The following is an 11,903-nucleotide window of genomic DNA, read 5'->3' on the forward strand; positions in this document are numbered from 1 at the left end:
ATGACTTGTGGTCCTGAAGCTTTTATTGTAGACTTTACCAAAACGCCAAACCTAATTGGCAGAGGAATGAGAGCTAATTGACGAGCATTCAATATCATGTTCCCTTTATGTAGTGTGTCTTTTGGATCACAACCCAAAGCTGTTTCCCCACTCACCTCTTTCACAACCTCTCTTTCGTCCTTTTCCCACGAAGGTCATCCACTCATATCCTATATACATATTCCAACTCAATTTTAATTCTCGTATCAGATTTCCATCAACTAGAGCTGAGGCTGAAATGTTTGAACATTTGACTTGGTCGAGGCACGCCAGGCCCATGCAGTAGTGCAATGCATAGGTGACGCATGAGGGTCCAATGGCAAGCCACTGTGGTGAACCTTCCCCCACAACAAATTAATTTAATATCATAGTGGGTCAATGACCCACGTATCAGATATTAAACTGATAAGAACAGATACTACACTTGATCTTAACCAAAAGGTCGAGAAAGGTATGAGTTTACCATATGCAATGACCCTTCTTTTATACCGCTCCCATCTCAATAGAGAGCCATTGGTAACCAATGTGGGATTATTTGTATACATCGTCTCGCATGATAATGATAAGTATTATTTGTATCAATTCAATTTAATATGGATCTCTATGCATAAAATGTCTTTAGGTATAGTTGAGAGGTCTTAGACAATTGATCTTACACAAAAATTAAGATAGTGAAGTTTCAAATATGCTCCAAGTGAAGTAATAAGATAAAATAAAGAAATAGGATGTGTTGCAGCCATTTGCGTGGAATGAGATGCATCGTTATAAGCTCCCAAGCAAGGTGCGACATGGAGGAGAGATCTATGATCTCCCGTTGTACCTATATAAGACATCAAAACGTAGAAGGAAGGATTCATCCATCCAGTGCAAAGAGAAATATGGAGAAAGAAAGAAAGAGAAAAAAAAAAGTGAGAAGAGAGAATTATTTTTGTGCTTTCCTCTTTGGTTTATCCTTTTTATGAATTTTTTTTCCTATTTCTCCTATTATAAAATAGAAGATATAATGTTTCTTTTCTTGTTTTATAGAGAAGTTTGTACTTCCATCTTTTTACTATGAATACGTTCTAGTTTTTTAGTGAATGTTTCCTACAACCAATTGAGGATTTTATCATGTTAATAGGTGTTATTATTTTAGTTGATTTTGATATCCGGTTTTATTAATTTAGATTGATACTATTTACCCATATTTATTTTTAGTTTTAGTTTTAGTTTTTTTTTTCAATAATGGTATCATACATAAAGGTTCAGAAAAATTTAAGATTACAAAGTTATTATTTATGATAAATTGGGGGAGTCAATCAAGGAGGAATGCAAATCAAGTAAAATAATAGTAATAAAGTTTGAGATCAAAAAGTTCAACAAAAATAATTTCTCCCTACAAAAGATGAAGATAAGGATAATTCTAAGGAAGGATAATTGCTTGACAGTAATAAAAGAGAGATTCAAAAATTTCACAAATGACAAAAAGAGGAAGGAGATGGATGACAATGCAATTGCCATGTTGTACCTTATATCTATAGATGGAGTTTTATCCGATATCACAATAAAGATAATAACAAAAGAGATCTGGAATACTCTGATAATGTTATATGAAGCCAAGTTACTTACAATATAATCTTAAAGAAAATGTTTGGCACTTGTCGTATATTAGAACCACATCATAATGGATCATATCAACCCTCTTAATAGTTTATTCTCCCAACTTTCTACCATGGAGCATGATATTGAAAAAATGAAACATGCCGAGCTTTATCTTTAAAGTCTACTTGATTCATATGATTAACTCATTGTCAACCTGACCAACAACAAAACCAATTTAGTCTTTAATATTATTGCAATCATAAATCTAAAAGAGGACAATAGGCATAAAAATAAGGAAGATAGATTAGTAACAATATAGTAAGTTGAGACATTATCTACAATAAGAGAAAGATCAATAGAGTATGGATCGACTAGGAGCATTAGATAGAGTAGATCAAAGTCTAGAATAAAAAAAATATATAAGTGCTAAAATTATGTCAAGATGAGGCACATCGAGGAATATTGAAAGAATAAGAAGAATATAGATAAAAAGAAAGAAACTAAGCTAGAAGATTCTTACGGTTTCACCTTCAATGCCTCAAGCGAAGGTGAATTATTCCAAAGTAAGACAATAATAATTTTCAAAGGAAAAAAAAGGAGCTTATGGATGTTTGGCTAATAGATTCTACATCTTAGCATATGACTAGAATAATTCTATTAGTACCAACCTATCTCAAGAGGATCTATGTCTCTAGATAATGATCATACCTTAGAGATTATCAACATTGGTACTATGGAGATAAAGATTTATGTTGATATGGTTCGCACCATTCAAGGGGTATGATATGCTAAAGGCTTAAAAAAATCTACTATCAATTGAATAGTTGGATAAACTTAGTTGCATAATTGATATTAAAAATAAAATTTGAAATATTATAAAAAGAGCATTCATCGTTATAAAGGTATAGAAGATTTCAACAAATCTATACATGCTTTTGGGAGAAACATATATGAGGTAGATGCATCCAATTGTATCATCCACCTCTAGAAAAGAATCTATTATATTATGACATCGAGGATTGGGACACATATTAGAATGAGATATGATGATTCTCTCCAATGAAACCTTTATTACCGGACTCAAATTAATAATTATACCTTTTTGTGAGCGTTATGTTACAAGTAAGCAACCTAGATTAAAATGTGTCCGATCTACTACTAGAAGTAAATGCATACTTACCTTGATTCATTTTGAAATTTGAGAGTCATTAGCGGAGGAGCAAATCATTTTGTTTCATTTATTTCGGATTATTATAGGAGATATTGAGTGTATTCAATCAAGAAGAAGGCTGATGTATTTTCAGTTTTTTAGTTGTTTAAAGCAAGAAAATAACTTAAATCAGGGAAATAGATCAAGTGTTTATGGATAGATAATGGAGCATAATATATAAGCAAGGGGTTTGATGCTTTCACAGGAAAATTGAGAGGCAGCATGTAGTGCCATACATTCCTCAATAGAATGTATGGTAAAGTGGATGAATACAACTCTTTAGAAGAAAACTAAAGCTTGATCCCAAGTTCAAAAAATATATATTCTTAAGCTATACTAATGGAGTGAAAGGATACTATTATAGGATATGTTATCTTTGTCGAAGATCTACAAAATGATACAAGCAATAGCACATGGATAAAAAGTTAAGAAACAATTGAAGTCAAGGTGAAAAAGGATTCTTCTAAGGTAACATAAGAGCATGATGAATAAATACAAGTCCAAATTAAGACCGAAGATGTGTGATGGTCAACTTGTAAAAGGGTACCATTGACTTGACATAAGAAGTATATTTGGGAGAGCAATACTGCATAATATTTTCTAATAGAGGATGGAGAGTCGTTAACTTTCTAAGAGACTACATAGAGTCCAGATGTGTCTTAGTGAATGATCGTGATATAGAAAAAAATTGAAGCTCTACATAAAAATATAATACGAGAATTTGTACCACTACCACAGGAAGAAAAGTTGTTATAAATAGATGAGTCTTCAAGATCAAGAGAGATAGCAATAATTAAGTAGAGCATATCATGCACGATTAGTGGTGAAAGGATATCGAGTAGCTTATCTATCTTTTCAACTAATATCAATGCATGAACAAGTGTATGATTACTAGAAGCTCTTTCGAGTCAAAAAGAATTTTCTGATTTTAATGATATGTTTTTTTTTATTGACTTTTGATAGCTCGAATAGTTTTAACTTTGATTTACATCTAGAGTAATTAGATATGAAAACTGTATTTCTCCATAGTGAATTTGAAAAAGAGATGTATAAGCTCCAACAAGAGAGTCTTGCTAGACAAAAAAATAATCCTTGGTTTGTAGGTTGAACAAATCTCTATATGGTTTAAAGCAAATGCCAAAGGTAATAGCGAAAAAAAATGATTCCTTTATCATTAATCTTGGAAATAATAGATTCAGTATTAACTTGCCTATTAGAAGATGTTTGATGATGATAATTTTATTATCTTGCTAATGTATATTAATGATACGTTGGTGATAGGCCCCAACAAGACAAATAAAAAAAAAAGTTCTCATCACTTGAAACCATTAACCCCATTAATTGACATAGCAACTTGAATTTGTACACAATTATTGAGCTTAATACTTGAAGTCTTAAGCTTATGCATGCCTTTGACTCTCCTAAAATAAAAATTTGGAGAAGATACTTTTCATTCGTGAATAGCATTTCTTCTCTTGTTATGAGATGTCGTACGAAGATGATTTGATACAATCGAGGAGGATTAATCTAATGACTTGTGGTCCTGAAGCTTTTATTGAATTGGCAGAGGAATGAGAGCTAATTGACGAGCTTTCAATATCGTGTTCCATATATGAAGTGTGTCTTTTGGATCACAACCCAAAGGTGTTTCCCCACTCACCTCTTTCACAGCCTCTCTTTCGTCCTTTTCGCACGAAAGTCATCCACTCATATTCAAGTTAAAGAAACAATTGAAGTTAAAGTGAAAAAGGATTCTTCTAAGGAACATAAGAGCATGATGAATAAATACAAGTCCAAATTAAGGCCGAAGAATTATGACGGTCAACTTGTAAAAGGGTACCATTGACTTGACATAAAGAAGTATATTTGGGAGAGCAATACTACATATTATTTTCTAATAGAGGATGGAGAGCCGTTAACTTTCTAAGAGACTACGTATAGTCCAGATGGTCTTAGTGAATGATAGTGATATAAAAAAAATTGAAGCTCTACATAAAAATATAATACGAGAATTTGTACCATTACCACAAGAAGAAAAGTTGTTATAAATAGATGAGTCTACAAGTTCAAGAGAGATAGCAATAATTAAGTAGAGCATATCATGAACAATTAGTGGTGAAAGGATATCAAGTAGCTTATCTATCTTTTCAAATAATATCAATGCATGAATAAGTGTATGATTCCTAGAAGCTCTTTCCAGAAAGATTGTTCTGATTTTAATGATATATTTTTTATTATTATTGACTTTTGATAGCTCGAATAGTTTTATCTTTGATTTACATCCTGAGCAATTAAATATGAAAACTGCATTTCTTCATAGTGAATTTGAAAAATAGATTTCTAAGCTCCAACAAAAGAGTCTTGCTGGACAAAAAAATAGTACTTGGTTTGCAGGTTGAACAAATCTCTATATGGCTTAAAGCAAATGCCAAAGGTAATAGCAAAAAAAATTGATTCCTTTATCATTAATCTTGGATATAATAGATTCAGTATAAACTTGCCCATTAGAAGATGTTTGATGATGATAATTTTATTATCTTTCTAATGAATATTAACGATATGTTGGTGACAGGTCCCAACAAGACAAATAAAAATAAAAGTCCTCATCACTTGAAACCATTAACCCCATTAATTGACATAGTAGCTTGAATTTGTACACAATTATTGAGGTTAATGCTTGAAGTCTTAGGCTTATGCATGCCTTTGACTCTCCTAAAATAAAATTTTGGAGAAGATACTTTTCATTCGTGAATGGCTTTTCTTCTCTTGGTATGAGAAGTTGTACGAAGATGATTTGATACAATCGAGGAGGATTAATCTAATGACTTGTGGTCCTGAAGCTTTTATTGTAGGCTTTACCAAAACACCAAACCGAATTGGCAGAGGAATGAGAGCTAATTGACGAGCATTCAAAAAGATCTTTCACAGCCTCTCTTTCGTCCTTTTCCCACACGAAGGTCATCCACTCATATCCTATATACATATTCCTACTCAATTTTAATTCTCATTTTAGATTTCCATCAACCACAGTTGAGGCTGAAATGTTTAAACATTTGACTTGGTTGAGGCATGCCAGGCCCATGCAGTAGCGCAACGCATAGGCGACGACGCGTGAGAGTCCCAATGGTAAGCCACTATGGTGAACCCTCCCCCACAACAAATTAATTTAATATCATAGTGGATCGATGACCCACGTATCAGATATTAAACTGATAAGAACAGATACTACACTTGATCTTAGCCAAAAGGTCGAGAAAGGTATGAGTTTGTTATTTGTAGTAACCCTTCTTTTATACCGCTCCCATCTCAACAGAGAGCCATTGCTAACCAATGTGGGATTATTTGTATACATCGTCTCAACGGAGAGCCGCTTCTTTTATATATTTGACGTTTCATAAGCATGATAATGATAAGTATTGTTTGTATCAATTCAATTTGATATAGATCTCTATGCATAAAATGTCTTCATGTATAGTCGAGAGATCTTAGATGATTGAAGTTTCGAATGTGCTCCATATGAAGTAATATGATAAAATAAAGAAAAAGGGTTGCAAGCTATTGCAACCATTTACGTGGAATGAGGTGCATGGTTGCAACCTCCCATGCAAGGTGCGATGTGGAGGAAAGATCTACGGTCTCCCCTTATGCCTATATAAGATGTCAAGAGGTAGAAAGGAGGATTCATTCATCTAGTGCAAAGAGGAATATAGAGAAAAGAAAAAAAAAAAAAAGAAAAAAAGAAAGAGAAAACAAAAAGTGACAATAGAAAATTATTTTTGTCCTTTCCTCTTTGGTTTATCCCTTTTGTGAATTTCTATTTTTCTATTTCTCCTATTACAAGATAGAAGATATAGTGTTTCTTCTTGTATTAGAGAGAAATTTTTACTTACATTTTTTTTTACGATGAATACATTCTAGTTTGGCTGTGAATATTTCCCTCAACTAATTTAGAATTTTATCGTGTTATCTATTGGTGTTATTATTTTAATTATTTTTTATATTCGATTTTATTACTCTAGATTGATACTATTTACTCACATCCGCTTTTACTTTTAGTTTTTATTTTTTTAAATAATAATATAAGAGACAAAGGTTCAAAAAAATTGAAGATTATAGAGTTATTATTCATGATAAATTGGGAGAGTCAATTCAAGCAAGAATGCAAATAAAGTAAAAGTAAAATAATAATAATAAAGTTTTAGATCGAAAAGTTCAATGAAAGTAATTTCTCATATGATAAAAAGTGAAAGGAGATGGATGACAATACAATTGCTATATTATACTCGATATCAATAGATAGAGTTTTATCTAGTATCGTAATAAAGACAATAACAAAGGAGATCTAGAATACTCTCACAAGGTTATACGAAGCCAAAGTCACTTACAACATGATCTTCTTTAGGAAAATGTTTTACACTCGTCGTATATTGGAATCTATATCATAACGAATTATATCAATGTTGAATCTTGGATTTTAATGATGAAATTAATTGATAAGTTTACAATATAATGTGTTATTTGAGAAAAGCAATGCAAGACTAACTTCAATCAGAAAAGACAAAATGATTGAAGCAAGAAAAATCAGACATTGGGTCAAAGTTAGAAAATGAGCATCGAGCTGAAAGAATCGGACGTTGCACCAAGTTTGAAAGTTGTGAGAGTCAACTTTCCGATGGATAGAGCGATACGTCAAAGGTTCGGACGATGTACCGGAAGTTAGTCAAGGGTTTGGATGAATAAATGATAAGCCAGACAACTTAGATTTACTATCTTATAATTGTTTAAGTCCTTATTATCGAAGTTAGGTCTTAATTTGAGTTAAATTTGGGTGTAACCCTACTAACTCAATTAGAGGCCAACTAGACCTGAATTAGGACTGTTTTAGGCCAAGTGAAAGGCTCATTCTACTAGTCATAGATGCCTTATAAGTTAATCACATCAGTGATGACATGTGTGACATAACATAGTCTTTTTGTTTATTATTATTATAGTATTCTCTCACTTTATATTGCTTGTTGCATATATTTTGATGTCTATGAATCTGTGCAATAAGAATCGGATTATGACGAGATCATGATAATGAGACTGATTCACCTTTAAACACAGACTCTGAATAATCCTAATCATAGGTTACTCGAGAGGGACATCGAGATAACCGAATAAACTGGTGTACTATATACCTATATATATAATGGAGGTGACTGGTCTCATAGTTGCTCGTATAGGGACACTAGGGATACAGTGTAGGTGCTCATTGGAGAATGAGTTCACTGATTGATCCGCTTACGGAATGTTGGATGGTTGATGATACCTCATTGTCAAACAGCAATTCCGTCATCCTAGTAGTGTATATTGTCCTTAGACTTGAGATATCAAGGATGTCCTATATGAGTAATCCACTCTTTGATACCAGATTTATAGGTTTGGAAGTTTCAAATCTAGTATAACCAGTCATTGGGAGTGGTAATCAACCTTACGAGGACTATTAAATATCGATAGAGGATCATCCGCTCTCGGTATCATGAGAGGAATATCCTGTGTATTCTTGCTCAAACAAATCCTTGGCTAATGTCATTCAGAATGAAAGAGAAAGAGTTCTCTAAAAGAATTCGATTAGAGTGAGACTCGAGAAGAAATCGTATGGGCTTGACAGCACTATGCTCAATATACGGTCTCTAGAATATTAGATGGATGAGAGACTATAGATATACAGTAACTAAGGACAGATAAGTCCAAAGGATTATATTCCCTTATATAGTCTAGGGACACTTGAACTCCTTCATCTAATCATATAGATCTGCAGAAATTTAGAAATATACAATCTCCCTAGGTAAAACACTATCTCACATGTGAATTTAAGTTTTACGGGTTTTTACACACCAATCTTCACATGACCATGAATACCTTTTTAAAAATTTTGGGGATTTTTTATTTTTTGTTCTTCTGCTACGTATGTGATGTCACTCCTATATTTCCTAATAGTGGTATCAAAGCCCGTTTTTTGTGCGAAAGATTAATTTTAAATTGCGTGCGTAATGTTTTAAGAAGAATTTTATCGTCAAAATTGTTGACACAAAAGGTGAGAAAGGACAGCAACTGTTGCTACCCTTATTGCGCTCGTAGAATGGCCAAATGTTGCTTGCAGCCTTGGCCATCTACAGTGACCGACAGCCGACAGCCAGTGGGCCACAGGTAGGCAATTACACGGGTGGCACCTACGGGTGCTTCGTGTTAAGATCAATATGACATTAAGGAGAGGGCGGCGAGGGGTGGTGGGTGGGTGTGGGGAGGGTGGGGTCGAGATGAAATAGTGCAGCGATTAAAATGATTATTGTGATTCAAAATCTTTTCGAGTTGAGAAAAATGTAATGGAGAAATCGTATCGAGAAGATATCGACTTAAAGTAAATGTATAATGCAGAGAGTAGCTAAGTAATGAAAGTAAGCAATAAGGAAAGAACACACTGGATTTATAGTGGTTCGGTCGTTGTGACCTATATCCACTTCTGATTCCTCATTCGTCGAGGTCATCAGCTTCCACTAATGATTTTCCTGCAATAGGTAAAGACCAACCACCTTTTTACAATGCTTTCTCCTTTTCACAGGTTTAGGAGACAACCTTTACAAGCCTCACACATCTTCTTGAATGATTACAAAACTAAAGAAGTAGGAGGACACTTAGTATTTTTACAACTCTTTTATACCCAATATTTCAAGATTTTTTTCATACTTTTGTTACCCTTTCATGCAGGAAAGAGTGGGATATTTATAAACCCTAATGGCTTCAAAATTGGAGCCAAAAAGTGTCTTATCCCGGATTTCTGGGGTATTGATATAGATGAAAATAATAGGGTATCCACTTATCTCTTAGGGCATCAGATACCCATTACGGATAGCGTAATTTGTAACCTTATAGAAATTCCAAAGAAAATGAGAGGTTGCTATTTTAGAGAACAATGAGATGCAGAATCAGTTGTGATCATATATTCTAAGGCTTTAGGTACCATTTTTAGTAACCCAAATTTGTCTATATTTCCAAAAAGTTATGAACATCTGCTATCTTTCAGTACAAAATTACTTCATCACATCATGATAAGTATTTTACTTTCAAAGCAACACCATCGTGATAAAGTTAGTCAAATAAAATTAGGAACCATATATTGGATTATGGTAGGAAATGATAATTGTTTTGGATATCTTATATGACAAAACATGATTAAACTATCAACAAAGGATATGATGCTTCCATATGATGGCTTAATTACTAGATTAATCCATGCACATGACATAGTCATTCCACTAGACAAAGAAATCTTAAAAATAGATAGATTTAATGTCATAAATAAAAATTTATTAAGAAGATTAAGATATATAGTAAGAAATGAGGTTGGACTAGATTACCTAAGAGGACTGATCCTCCCTCACCTGAACCAAAACCAGAAACACCTATATATAGGGAAAGTCAATCTCCTCCTACTAGTTCTTTTGAGGTAGCACCTCTAACTGAGCCAGCACCCTCCTCATCTACCGACACCATAGTGAATCAACTAGATCGAATAGAACTATATCAAAATCATATCTTAACTGAGTTACATCAAATTCATCGATATCTTAATACTTTGTTCAGGCATTTCGATTTACCACCACTTGAATAGCTTGTATATGTCTTTTTTGTTGATGACAAAGGTGGAGAAGTTGACATATTCTTCCATGTACTCTTTAATCTAATTCTTCCATGTACTCTTTAATGCTATTCTTCCTGGTACTTTTTAATGCTACCATGCAATGATGTATGCTTTATTTTCATGCATGAAGTGATAAATGCTTAAAATTTTAATGCTTCAGTATCATGTATACCCGAAAGTGATGTTGATTTATTTTTTGGTATCGTGCATGAAGTGATGAAATGTAATTGTGCATATTATAATAATGCACAAGAAATTTTGATTTGATATATTGCATTCGATCGTAATGATCGAAATTGTTTCACTTGAATTCAAAGGTCATGATTCCTTTTGAATTCAAGTTTGCCTTATCTCAATATGACATATAGATAGGGGGAGTAAAAATTAACTCCGTCATCAATTGGTTGTCATCATAAAAAAGGAAGAGATTATTGAATCTCGAATTTTGATGATGAAATCAATTGATAAATTATTGATCTAATCCATATGTTGAGATAAGTATTACAGGATTAACTACAATAATAAATAAGGCATAAAGTAGATGTTGAGCTAGAGTCAAAGATTGGACGATACGTCAAAGATTCGGACGATGTGCCGGAAGCTTGTTAAGAGTTCATCAGGAGCTCGCCGAGAGTTCATCGGGAGTTCACTGAGAGTTTGTCGGGAGTTCGCCAAGAATTCATTAGGAGTTCACCAAAAGTTTACCGAGAGTTCACCAGAAGTTCGTGAGGTTTCGTTGGAAGAACAATTGATATACCGAACAAAGAATACTTAGTTATTGCCTTAATTGTGGTAGTTAAAACTTAGATTAAGTTAGGATTGGGAGATAATCTTACTAACTTAGTTAGGGTCCAATTGGGCCTAAAACATGATTGAGTTAGGCCGAATGGATGGCCCACTCGGTCACTTGGAGCCATGTTAGGCGGTGGCATCGCCTAGGGTAGGCGGTGGAATCGCTTAAGGCTCAGCTTCCCAAGTCGTTTGGGCAGTGGTACTGCGCAAACTAGATGATGGTACTACCGGCAATTAATGCTACCAATCGATGGTACCGCTAATAGTTAATGCTACCAAGAAATGGTACTGCTAGTAGTTAATATGTTAGAACCCTTGCAGATTCTAAACTTGGGGTTGATCTCTTTAGGGGATCGGCCCTCTTGAAACTCTATAGGGGTTCCTCCCTCCAAGTTGCTACTCAAAGGCTGCAGAAAAGATTCATCTATTGCTTAAGAAAAGAGAAGGAATACATGGCTATTTATAGGGCTTCTAAACCCTAACTCCTAATAGGACTCCTACTTAAGACTCTTACTTCTAACCAACTCCTAATAGGACTCCTACTCAAGACTCCTATTCCCTTACAACTCCTAATTCTTCTCTAAGAAAAAACCTCAT

The 11,903-nt window shown here is 33.7% G+C and overlaps 2 non-coding genes across 2 annotated transcripts; both read right to left on the reverse strand.

Moving 5' to 3' along the window:
• Window positions 1-298: 298 nt before the first annotated feature.
• LOC135608639 (U2 spliceosomal RNA) lies at window positions 299-494 on the reverse strand. Its single transcript, XR_010485613.1, has one exon. It is a non-coding gene; the product is annotated as a U2 spliceosomal RNA (small nuclear RNA).
• Window positions 495-5,892: 5,398 nt separating this feature from the next.
• LOC135608645 (U2 spliceosomal RNA) lies at window positions 5,893-6,092 on the reverse strand. The gene has a single exon (XR_010485619.1). It is a non-coding gene; the product is annotated as a U2 spliceosomal RNA (small nuclear RNA).
• Between the last annotated feature and the right edge of the window lie 5,811 nt (window positions 6,093-11,903).

The sequence above is a fragment of the Musa acuminata genome, chromosome BXJ2-3 (assembly GCF_036884655.1).
Source record: "Musa acuminata AAA Group cultivar baxijiao chromosome BXJ2-3, Cavendish_Baxijiao_AAA, whole genome shotgun sequence".
Classification (NCBI taxonomy): Eukaryota; Viridiplantae; Streptophyta; class Magnoliopsida; order Zingiberales; family Musaceae; genus Musa; species Musa acuminata.